The sequence below is a fragment of the Schistocerca nitens genome, chromosome 6 (assembly GCF_023898315.1).
Source record: "Schistocerca nitens isolate TAMUIC-IGC-003100 chromosome 6, iqSchNite1.1, whole genome shotgun sequence".
NCBI lineage: Eukaryota > Metazoa > Arthropoda > Insecta > Orthoptera > Acrididae > Schistocerca > Schistocerca nitens.
Window position 1 is genome coordinate 470,033,366 of NC_064619.1, and position 12,836 is coordinate 470,046,201.

The following is a 12,836-nucleotide window of genomic DNA, read 5'->3' on the forward strand; positions in this document are numbered from 1 at the left end:
ATGATTTCTTCACGACTTTTCGGTCTTTGTAAAAACGGTCTTCACGAAAATGTCTCTAGCACCTCAACCTAGTTACAGGTGTGCCTGTTTTTTGCGTAAGTTCATGTAGGACCCTCAGGTACATCCTGTACAAATTTCATCAAAATTGAAGATGGTCGAGCTGGGATCATCACCTAAACTGGGGCACTTGACATGGAATGACCCAATACACGGTTGTGTTTTCATGCTGTGCTGACAGTGCTAAACTTAATCCAGTGATCATTTTCAAGCGCAAAACAATGCCAAAACCTTCTGAAATACCACCAGGCATTATTGTTCACAAACATGACAAGGGTTGGATGGACGAGACTGGTATGAAATTATGGATCAACACTGTCTGGAAGAGAAGGAAAGGTGCTTTACTGGGGAAGAGTTCTCTTCTTGTGCTAGATCAGTTTAGTAGTCATTTGAAAATTTTTGTGAAAAAGAAATTGAGACAGGGAAATACAGAGCTTTCTGTTACTCTGGGAGGGCTTACTTTGCAATTGCAGCCTCTTGATGTCTCGATAAATAAACCATCTGAAGTGTATATGAGAGAGGAATGGAACAAATGGATGATGGATGAAACCCAACTTTAATTCATACCGAAAGAAGTGAGAGAATGACCAACAATCAAACAATTGAGTCAGGGGATAAAATAGTCATAACCTAGAGTGACAGAAGACGTTATTGTTAAATCTTTCAAGAAGTGCAGCATAGGTAATGCTCTTGATGGCAGTGAAAACCATCTTATACATGAAGAGAACAACAGTGATGGCAAAGAGCAAGAAGAAGAAGAAGAAGAAATTTCAGATGATTGTTTTCAGGAATTTTAAAGATAACTTTAGTTTTATAAACTAAGCATCTCTTTCTTTAGTCTGACTTTGCAGTCTCATAATAAAAATGGTCGAAATGTTATTTTTTTAAAATAAATTTGCTTAAAAATTAAGGTGCATGTTATAGTCAGTAAAATATGTGTAAATTTTCTTGATATGTGTCTATATAGCAACCATTGTATGCCTGTTTGAGATCTTTTTAATTAAAGAATCTATTTAAAAACTAGATTTTTTTACTATTGTTAATCATCACTGATGATGTTGGCATATCAGCTGACTCATGCCATGAATATTGTTGGGATATTTCATAACATATAAATGCATCATACAAATGTGATACTCTGCTTTCAAGCTGAAAAGAGAAATTAAAGATTCTGATGATTCTGCATTGATCTCAGGTGCAGATTTCTCAACTTAAGTTTTTGGCTTGAGAATGGTAAAGCCGCCAGGTCAGGGAAGCACTACACACAATAAACAGCTGCTTAGATGTCAGAGTACTTGTTGTATTAAAATATGAAGAGGAATTTTGTAATTTTGTGTATTGTGTTATTCTGATTCAAGCAATTTTGACAGTGTTTTGTTGATAAACATGTGTAAATAATGTCTGTACAATGTTATCTGTTATAAGCTTTAATCACCAATAATTGCGTGGATATTCAAACACACTCACTTAGAAACAATAGCTGGTTACATGATAACAACTCAGTGTCTCTTATTCGACTGCCATGCCGTGACGTGCGGCCGGCGCCGTTCGTAGCTAGGTGGCGCTCCCGCGCTCAGCCGAGTTGCGGAGCGCCTCTATCGCCGTTTGCGCGTACTGTCGTGGTGGCACTGTAAATGTCGTGGCACTGTCACACTTTTCCCCCCTTGAAAACATAAAACACTCACTTCCATGGAGACATGGACAGTGCGGAGACATCCATGGCCTCTTGTGAGGCCCCAAGAAGATCCCGCGGAGAGACATGAGAGTATGGTCGAAAATGTCCAGGATGGAAGCTCGTGCGTGGAACATGCCTCCTGGATGAGATGATGGGTGAAAACTCTGGAGCAGCATCCATAGGTGTCGTGGACCTGGGGGTGTGCTCCAGCGAGATGGGTCCCGGAGAAGGCAGCGTCGCGACTGGGGCCGGTTCCGGCGTACTCGGAAGCGGTAGCGACGTCGGCTGCAGCAACACGTACGGTAGATCGGCAGCAGCGACAGGACTGGCGTCTCGGGCTGGTGGAGGCGAAGGAAGGGGCGGTGGCACCGGCGTGGCCACCACTCGTGGGCGCATCTGGTCATAATGGAGAATAACCGTGCGGTCGTCCGTACATATTTCACAAAGCCGGCGGCTGCGAAGAGCCTTGACCACCCCTGGAATCCATTTAGGGTGAGATCCATACCCTCGTGCCCACACGGCGGCGCCCACCGAGTATTTTCCCGCACTATGGGACACAGCACAAGGCCTGACAGGGTGAAGCAGGTGCAGTAGAGTGCGCGGTTGGCGGCCATGCAAGAGTTTAGCAGGGCTGCGTTCACCCAGAGGTGTGAAGCGATAAGAACTCAGAAATTGCAGCAGAGTGTCATCTGTGGAAAAATCACTAAGGAATTTTTTCATCTGGCTTTTGAAAGTGCGGACAAGGCGCTCGACCTCCCCATTCGATTGCGGATGGAAGGGCAGTGCTGTAACATGATGAATCCCTTGTCCAGTACAAAAATCACGGAAGGCCTGCTAAGAGAACTGAGGGCCATTGTCCGTGACGATCGTGGATGGAAGACTTTCTAGCGCAAAGATTTTGGACAAAGCCAGCATCGTCACCGCAATGGTGGGCGACGGACACGAACAACAAACGGAAACTTCGAGAAGGCGTCAATCAACAGTAGCCAATAAGTACCGAGGAAGGGGCCGGCAAAGTCAGCGTGCACCCGTTCCCATGGCTGCGCCGGATCAGGCCACGGAGAGGGCAATGTACGAGGTGCAGCCAGTTGTGGAGCACACTGACCACACGCAGTAACCATGTGGGCGATGTCCGAATCAATACCGGGCCAATAAACGTGCCTGCGGGCCAGGGACTTAGTCCGAGAAATACCCCAATGGCCTTCATGCAACAGTTTGAGAACATCTTTGCGAAGAAAGCCTGGCATCACGACCCGTGGAGATGCGCCATCCGTGGCCAGAAGAACAACACCATCACGAACAGACAGACGAAGGCGCAAGGCATGGTAGTTGCGAAGGGGATCCGATGCCTGGCTCTTGGTCCTGTCCGGCCAACCCCGTTGAACAAAACCGATCACCTGACGCAGGACCGGGTCCCGCGCAGTAGCCGACACGACCTGCGAAACTGTAAGTGGAAAACCCGCGACCGCACGACGTTCTTCCTCATCAGTGTGGAAACAGAGTAGTTCATCATGATCGAAAACCGGGTCGGGACCCATCGGCAATCGCGACAATGCGTCAGCGATGGCGTGCTGGGCTGTGGGGCGATAGTGAATCTCATAGTGAAAACGAGACAAGTATAAGGCCCTACATTGCAGGCGGTGAGCTGCCTTATCCGGAAGCGACGCCGATGGGCTGAACAGAGAGACCAGCGGCTTGTGGTCGGTGATGAGGTGAAACTTAGAACCATACAAAAAAATGCTGAACTTTTTTAGAGCATAAATGATAGCGAGTGCCTCCTTTTTGATTTGAGAGTAACGGCGTTTCGCATCATTGAGGGTCTTGGAAGCATAGGCAATGGGTCGTTCTGACCCATCCTCATACTGATGGGCGAGAACAGCCCCTAGGCCATACTGTGACGTGTCAGTCGCCAGAACCAAGTGCTGACCCGGACGGAATGTGGCAAGACAGGGCGCCGACTGCAAATGAGCCTTCAGGCAGACAAAAGCCTGCTCACACTCGTCGGACCAACAGAAAGGGACGTTTTTGCGTAACAGCTGATGCAGAGGATGAGCTACCACCGCCGCGGACGGAATGAATTTTTGATAATAAGCAATCTTGCCTAGAAACGCCTGAAGTTCTTTGACCATAGACGGCCGGGGTAGAGCAGTAATGGCCGCAACGTGCTGACATAGAGGATGTATACCCTCACGGGACAAGTGGAAACCAAGATACACAATGGAGGGTTGGAAGAACTGTGACTTGTCCAGATTGCACCTCAACCCAGCCGAATGCAAAACCAAAAACAGGGAACGCAAATTGCGAAGGTGCTCCTCAGTGGAGGCCCCCGTGACAACAATGTCATCCAGATAGTTTATGCAGCCGGGAACGGAAGCCGTGAGCTATTCCAAAAACCGCTGAAAAACGGCCAGCGCACTAGCGACGCCAAATGGTAACCGCTGGTACTGATACAACCCACAAGGAGTGTTGATGACGAGAAATTCCTTTGAAGAACCATCCAACGGCAACTGATGGTACGCCTCTGATAAGTCAAGTTTGGAAAAGAACTGGCCCCCAGCGAGCTTGGTAAATAACTCCTCAGGACGGGGAAGAGGATAAGTGTCAATGAGGCTCTGAGCGTTGACAGTGGCTTTAAAATCACCACACAATCGCAGACTCCTGTTTAGTTTAGAAACCACCACGATGGGCGATGCCCATTCGCTGGAGGTAACAGGAAGGAGAATCCCTTAAGCTGTTAACCTGTCTATCTCAACCTTGACAGGTGCACGCAACGCCACCAGAATAGGGCGTGCCCGGAAAAACTTAGGGCGAGCTGTAGGTTTAAGAGTAATGTGGGCTTCAAAATCCTTGGCATGGCCCAGACCAGCAGAGAACATGGACGAAAATTCAGAACACAATCAATCCCACTGTTGATACGGAATATCCTCAGATATGAGGTGCACATCATCATCAATGGAGAACCCGAACAACTGGAAAGCATCATAACCGAACAGGTTTTCAGTGCCCGCATGATCCATCACATAAAACGTGAGGGGCCTAACAACAGACTTGTAGGCAGTGGAAGCATCAAACTGGCCAATGATAGGAATTTTCTGTTTATTATAAGTTCTCAGATTTCGCGTAACTGGAGACAATGGAGGGGAGCCCAACTCCAAATATGTGCGAGAATTAATGAGAGTTACTGCAGAGCCAGTGTCCACTTGCATGCGAACGTCTTTATCCAGAACACGAAAAGTAACAAACAACTTATTTGTTTGAGAAAGCACACAGTTAACATCCATGTCCGATGCCTCGTCCTCATCGACAGGAACTTTTGGGGACTGACACACAGAAGCAATGTGGCCTTTTTTCCTACAGGAATTACACGTGGCCCAACGTTTTGGACACACGGCCCTGTCATGCTGTACGAAACAACGTGGACAAGAAGGAAGTGCAGAACGAACCTGCTTCTGTGGTTGCTGTTTTCTCTGCGAGCGTTGCGGTGCAACGCGACGTTGTTTACGCAAATGAACTGCCGCCACATCTTCGTTCCCCTGTGAAACAGGCAAATTGTCCGTGTCGAAAGTTGACTGTACAGCGCCTACATCACACCACGCGTCTATTTGTGCACCAGCAGCATTAGACACTTCAAAGGATTGAGCGATGCTTAGAACTTCCGACAACAACGGGTTTGGCAGTTGTAGGGCACATTGCCGAACTTCTTTATCAGGAGCAAGCCGTAGAATAGCATCCCTAACCATTGAATCAGCATAAGACTCATGATGAGTGTCCGTGACAAACTGACATTTCCTATTCAGACCGTGTAGTTCCGCCGCCCAAGCCCGGTAAGATTGATGGGGCTGTTTACGACACCGGTAGAACGCCACGCGGGCGGCAACGACGTGGGTGTTTGTTCGGTAATAGTTAGACAATAAGTCACACATTTCTTGGAGGGACAGAGAGGCAGGTTCCCACAGAGGGGCTAACTGAGATAGCAGCTGATAGATCGTTGGGGAAATCCAAGATAGAAATAACGACTGACACATAGGAGCGTCGACAACGCCAAAAGTCAAGAAGTGTTGCCGCAAACGCTTCTCATAATCCTCCCAGTCTTCAGTGCCTCATCGTAAGGATGGAATGGAGGCAGAGAAGAGGAAGACAGACGATGAGTAAGCGACGTCGACAACGCCTGAATAGCAACCGTCAGCTGTGTTTGTTGTTCAATTAGCGCTTGCATAAGCTGTTCCATGTCTGCCCTGTCACGAACACACAAATCCACAACGCAGTGAAAATATCCCATCCTCATCGCCAAAAAGTGTTATAACCTTTAATCACCAATAATTACGTGGATATTCAAACACACTCACTTAGAAACAATAGCTGGTTACATGATAACAACTCAGTATCTCTTAGTCGACTGTCGTGCCGTGACGTGTGGCCGCCGCCGTTCATAGCTAGGTGGCGCTCCCGCGCTCAGCCGAGTTGTGGAGCGCCTCTATCGCCGTTTGCACGTACTGTCGTGGCGGCACTGTAAATGTTGTGGCACTGTCACAACATTATCCATATTGAATATTTAGTGTGTTGCCATCTCTGAGAAAGGTTACATGTGTTTTTATACAAAAATGGGCCAGAGAACATTTATTAGGCTAAATATGGAAATTTTTATGAATGATCACTTAATAACCATCAGCTGACTCATGCCATGAATATTGTTGGGATATTTTGGGTATCACGGGAACTAAGAGTCTCAAAACTGTCAAGAAATTTTAAAAAATGTATAAGCTTTGTTTAAAACAGATTAAATTTCAGTTGCGTTTCCAAGGATTAGCCCACATGAACTGGTTCGTGGACTGACTGGATGCAGAAAACATTGAAGCTAGGTAAAGATACCCGTTCACAGGCTGACAATGTCTGCTGCCAACAACAAATCTGATATGATTCTTTACTCTCCAAGTGGAATTGGCAAAATGAGAGAAGGCAGATAGAACAATGCTCCACTAAGAAAAATAGCAGGAAGGCTAACTTTTCCAAATGTAGGTTAAAAATAAGAGAAAGATACAGCACTTGCCCCATTTATATGCTTGCATAATTGTAGTCTGCAGACCTGTGTTCACTTTCTTAGGACTCAGTGAAATACTGACAATAGTGAGTGCACACTATCATCTTGTACCATATAAGTTATGAAGTTTTCAGAGTTGTGAAAGTTTGTTACTATAATGGTTCTAAAAACTATTGCATGACTTAAGTACTTCTCTAATTTCTGGACAAATGCCCTTCAGATGATGTAGTTCTTGAAATTTGTGCTGAAGCAATGTACAAAACGCTGATGTAAACATATGTTTTAGAACATTAATAATAATAATCATACAATAACATTCTAATTTTTAAAATCTGTTGCTCTTCAAAATTTGTGTTTAGATTGGAGTGGATGGGGCAGTTAACAAACTGCCCCTCACTCCCCACCTCCTTCCCCCTGCCACCTTCCAGAACTAACCCCTAGATCTGCATCTGATGAAGGAATCAATAACTATATGCAGTTAAAGTGTCATGGACTACGGATGTTAAAAGGAATGTTAAGGAATATAGAAAAATATGTCTGCTTTGCAAGAAGTGTTATAGGAAACTGGTTGCAATTTATTTTAGTAGGCGACATTAAGCTTTTGTCTTTGGGAAAGAAGATGTAGAATACCAATGGATAAAATTCAAAAATGCATTATGCTATACTTCATATATATGTCCTGAAAAGGATAGTGAGAGATAGGACAGACCCATCATGGTACAACAGCCTTGTTAGAAAGTTTCTGTGAAAGGAAAGAGAGCTTCATTAAAGACTTAAATAAAGTCAAAGCCTTTTACACAGACAAAAGGTGTTGAAGTCAAAATGAACATAGGAGGGGTATTCAAGAAACTTTCAGTGAATTTAAAATAAAATTTTGCCTCCCAGTCTGATGAAAAACATTACAAAGGTTTTGACTTACATACATGCAGTAAATGGTTTAGAATCATCTAAACAGTAGCTCAGTGATCATACTGGCACGTGATAATGCAGAGGATGGAAAAATACTGAATTTACTCTTCTGACACGGTTTCACATTGGAAGACTGAAATATACTTCCTTCTTTCATCATTGCATGAGCACCATGATGATAAATATTAAGATATCAAACAATAGGAACTCCAAGTTCGAATATCAACAGTTGCACAGTATAGACTGCTACATGCCATTGAAGATGACAGATTGAGTTGCAGACAGACACAACAAAAAGACTGTTACATACTAAGCTTTTGGTCAAAGCCTTCTTCAAAAAAAATGGAAAACACACACACAAGCAGGCACACTTCACGCACACCTGACTGCTGTCTCTGGCTGCTTTAGCCAGACTCAAATATAAGATGTGTGTACCTGGATTAGAAAGTCAACTAAAATCACACAGCAGAGGAAGGGCAGCTAGACCAGATGAAAGAGCTGTAAAATTCTTTACAGATTGTGTAATTCTTTTTAGGAAAAGGCTGGGAAAGAATAAAAAAGATGAGAAATTCAATCAGACCCCAGGATTAAAGGAGAGAGAGCTGGTGGTCACTTTTTCCTGGGATCAGAGTGAACTGCTCAGCCTTAACCTGCCCCAACATTTGCCTCTCCCCTCCCTAAAGAAGGAACTAATAGTTCTAGAAGCTAGGATTGGGTCATATACTTTTATGTTCCACCTGCTAAACATAACTACTGATGAGCAATAGTGTCTAATAATTTTATAGTTTTCTTTTATATACAGATGTGAAAAAAGTGCTCTCCTCTGGACAAGTTTACTGTAGGTCACCAGACCAACAAATCATTTCAAGTTATTTGAAATAGTTACAGGTTGTTCCTGTGTCCCAGAAGATCACCATACTGAAGCACATAACAACAGGTCTGTAGGGGTGACATCAGTTTGTTGTGGTATTGTGTAACACATACACTCATGTTCAGAAAAAACAGAACACCTTGAACAACTAGAGATAGGACGTTCATGTTCACATGACATGTACATCAGTATGTTCTGCAGAAATGATTAGCATTTGAACCACGTTGGCCTGCAGATCTGAGGTCAACATCAATATCATGGCACAACACCACCTACCAGTAAAATGTGCCTGCGGCTCTCATTGTTGCTATAAACTGAAGGTAAAGGAACAGTGTGATTTGAGTAGATGTGCATGATGCTTCGCAGACATATACACAATACTGTCAAATCAGTAAGTTTGAAAGAGAGTGCATTATTGGCATGAGAATATGTGATGCACCCATCCAAGAAACTGCTGCTCATGTGGGACAAAGCAGTGCAACAGGTGTGTGTAGAATGTTTTACAGAAGGCTGTAGAATACAAGATGAGTCAAGTTGCACCACCCAGACCACCTGCCCAAGAAGATCGACACGTCATCCAAATGGTGTTGCAGAACAGATCTGTGTCCTCCTCGGCTCTGGCACAACAGTGGTACATCATTCACTATCAGGGGTGACAGTCCTTCTTTGCCTGCCTTTGACAAGTGTGTAGAAACAAGCTAGATGGCAATGGTGTATGGAACAATGTTACTGGGGATAAGAATGGCATCAGGCAGTGTTTCTTGGCAAATTCAGGATGCGTTTGTTTGAATATGATGGCTGCATTTTGGTTTGCCATGAAGAGGAGGAGTGGCAGCACAGTAACTCCATCTGCACAACATATACAGCACCAACTCAAGGCTTTAGTGTGTGGTGTGCTATTGGTTACAACCACAAATCATAGCTGGTGCATGTCCAGGGCACTGTGACCAGTGTGACCTATGAAAATGACATCCCGCGACCCATAGCAATACCCTTTCTGCACAACACACCAGATCCCATTTTTCAGCAAGACAATGCACAACCACATGATGTTTATTTATTTATTTTCTGTCCATATAACAAAAACTTTTTGGATATTCTCAGGAAAATGTAGATTACATTACACATATACAGTAAAATATTTACATTCTTTCATAACAACATATGGATCAAATATTTACATTCTTTCATAACAACATATGGATCAGACACATGTCTGTACACATTATTTTCAAAAGGGCACTACAAGTAGATTCCTCTATAGTGTAACACAATTTAGCTTATATTTATTATAGTACAGAACACATAATACAGTGTATAATTACATTCTTTCATACCACTGATAGATCGGAGATATTGTCTATATACACTGTTTTCCAAGATGACATTACAACTTAAAGTCCTCTATAGAGTAACAACACTTCTCTCTTAATAATTGCTTCAGTCTACTCTTTAGCATATATAGATTTACTTTCTTGAGTTCACAGGGAAGTGCATTGTAGAAAATTGCTCCCATTCTGTGTGGGCTGTGGTCCATTGCCTTTTTATTGGTCACAATTCTATCAAAATTTTCCCTTCCCCGTTTATCATAGTTGTGTACATTACTGTTTCTCATATTAAATTCAGGATTTTGTTTCACGAACATGACTGTCTGCAGTATATACATGGATTACACCGTAAGAATTTTATATTTTCTAAAGATGTCTCTACAAGGCTCTCTCGTCTTTACCTTGGTTACCATTCTTACTGCCTTTTTATGTAATCTAAAAAGTCTGTCTATATGAACTGCTGATGCCCCACCCCCTATCTCAATACCATACTGAAGGTGTGGATGAATCAACCCAAAATATATTTGCCTTAAAGTATCATGGTCCAAGAAGGCTGAGACCCGTTTCAGTAGATACACATTTCTACTTATTTTCTTGCAAATATTATCTACATGTTCTTTCCATGATAAGTGTTAATCAACAACGATGCCCAAAAATTTATGTGAATTTGCATATGCAAGATCCAATGGGTATGTAAATACAGTATCAGTTATGGCAGCATTATAACTGTGGATGAACTTCATTATTACTGTTTTGTCTTTATTTACAAGAAGCTTGTTTACTGTAAGGTATGCGGACAGAAGCTGATCTCGGTACTGTTAGCTGTAGACTGCATATCATTGCCACAGCTGATGAAGGATATGTCATAGGCATAGCTTACAACCATGCAATTTTGGGGTTCAAATAAGTTATTTACATATACAAGGATCAGAAAAGGCCCTAGTATGCTTCCTTGAGGCACACCACATTGAAGTGTCCTGAAGTTTGATTTGGTTGTTAAGAGCTGCTCATTATTTTGATAAGTTAGCTTTACACATTGTTTCCTGTCTTTCAATTAGGAGGTAAGTAGTTTCAAGGCTAGTCCTCTCAACCCGTACTCTTCTAGCTTACACAGAAGAATGGAATGATTCACAGTATCAAAGGCTTTACTCATATCTAGGAATGTGCATATTACCTTGTCACTTTTGTCCAGCTTATTTAATACTTCATGTATAAAAGATGCTACTGCTGTTGTAGTAGATCTCCCTTTTCTAAATCCATGTTGTAGGTTGTTTAACAGATTGTGTTTGGTGAAATATGATGCGTGAAATATGTTGCGTGAACATGTGCCTTCCTAGTGTCAGTCTTTTGCCCTGGCCTACTAGATCACTAGACTTGTCACCAATCGAAAATGTGTGGGATATGGTGAAACGACAGTTCTTGTGCTGTGATCCAGTGCCAACATATGAACTATGGAACCAGGTGAATGCAGCATGGATGGCTATACCACAGGATGCCTTTCCTCTTCTTCTTCTTCTTCTTCTTCTTCTTCTTCTTTTTTTCCATTAGTGTATTATGCCTGTTTACTATAACCTTTCTGGAAACTGGAAACATCCCCTGTAGGAATCAACATGGATTCAATAAACAAAACACTGTAAAGTTCATGGCATAAAGTGTTTTCCATTGTTTCAGATATTTGGGCTTCTTCTCGTTCCAATCATGTAAGGAGCACAGGAAGAATGGTTTGCTTAAATGTTTCTGTGTGGGCTACTATTAGTGTAATCTTGTCTTTGCAATGCCTGTGGGAGTGATATGTAGTAAGTTGTAACATGTTTCTAGAGTCCTCACATAAAGGTGATTCTTGAAACATTGTAAGTAAGCTTTCATGGCTTTCATGTGATAGTTTGTATCTGTTTTCAAGCATCTGCCAGCTCAGTCCCCCCTCCCCTCTCCCGGCATGTCTGTTATGGCCTCCCATAGGTCAAACATACCTGTGTCCATTAGTAATTCTCTTCTTTTTATCTCCTGTTAGTCCTCTTTGATGTGGATGCTTCACTTGGGCAATAACACAAGATGGGTTACGCAAGTGTTTTCTGAGCAATTTCATTTGTAGATGTATTGCATTTTCACAGTATCCCGCCAATGAGTTGAAGTGCATCATCTGCTTTACCTGCAACTGAATCTTTGTGACTGTTACGTTTCATTTCCTTCCAAATTTTTACTTCCAACTATTTGTAAGTTGATCCATCCCATTATGATGATATTGTATTCATACAACACTTACTTTTTTTTTTTTTTAAAAAAAAGTGCGCAATTTTACATGTCTAAGTGTTTAAAGCATGTTTCCAGTCCTTTCCACCACTTTGAAATATTATCAACATCTAACTGAATGTTTCTGCAGCTTCTATCAGACTGTACTTCATTACAGTTACTTCCATCATCTGGTAAAAGTCTGAGGGTACGATTAACATTGTCAAGGGTCCTTGGGAAACACCTAAAGTTACTTCTACATGTGTGAGTGACTCTCATCAAAGAGAACATGCTTTGTTCTTCCTGCCATGAAATCCTCAGTCCAGTCGGAAATCTCACTTGATACCTCTGCCAGGCACTTTATTGTGAATAGCAGAGTAATCACATAGATGTAGATGTAGATAATTGTATTTTGTAAGTGTTGGCATCGTATTGACTTAAGTGATTTGCAGAAGTTAAGATGTACTGCATCATTTCTGCTTTGATTCACAGCTTTTAAGTTGTCATGTGACAAAATAATGAGTTGGGTTTTGTACAACAAGTGGATGCCAAGGGTATAGACAGTAGTTTTGTGCATCATTCTGCTATCCTTTTTGTAGCCTCGCGTGACCTGTTCTTTCTTCCATCTCGTAGGTACAGTTTTTGTTCAAGGGATCTACTGTATATTATGGTTAAAACAGGAGTTACCTCAGTCAGAAATTTTGTTTAGAGAATGATAGGGCTTTTGTT

General features: G+C 42.6%; 1 protein-coding gene across 2 annotated transcripts in view; it reads left to right on the plus strand.

Moving 5' to 3' along the window:
- Positions 1–12,836, plus strand: part of LOC126262397 (cilia- and flagella-associated protein 91-like) — a 343,692-nt gene that overhangs the window by 220,858 nt on the left and 109,998 nt on the right. The window lies entirely within an intron of this gene.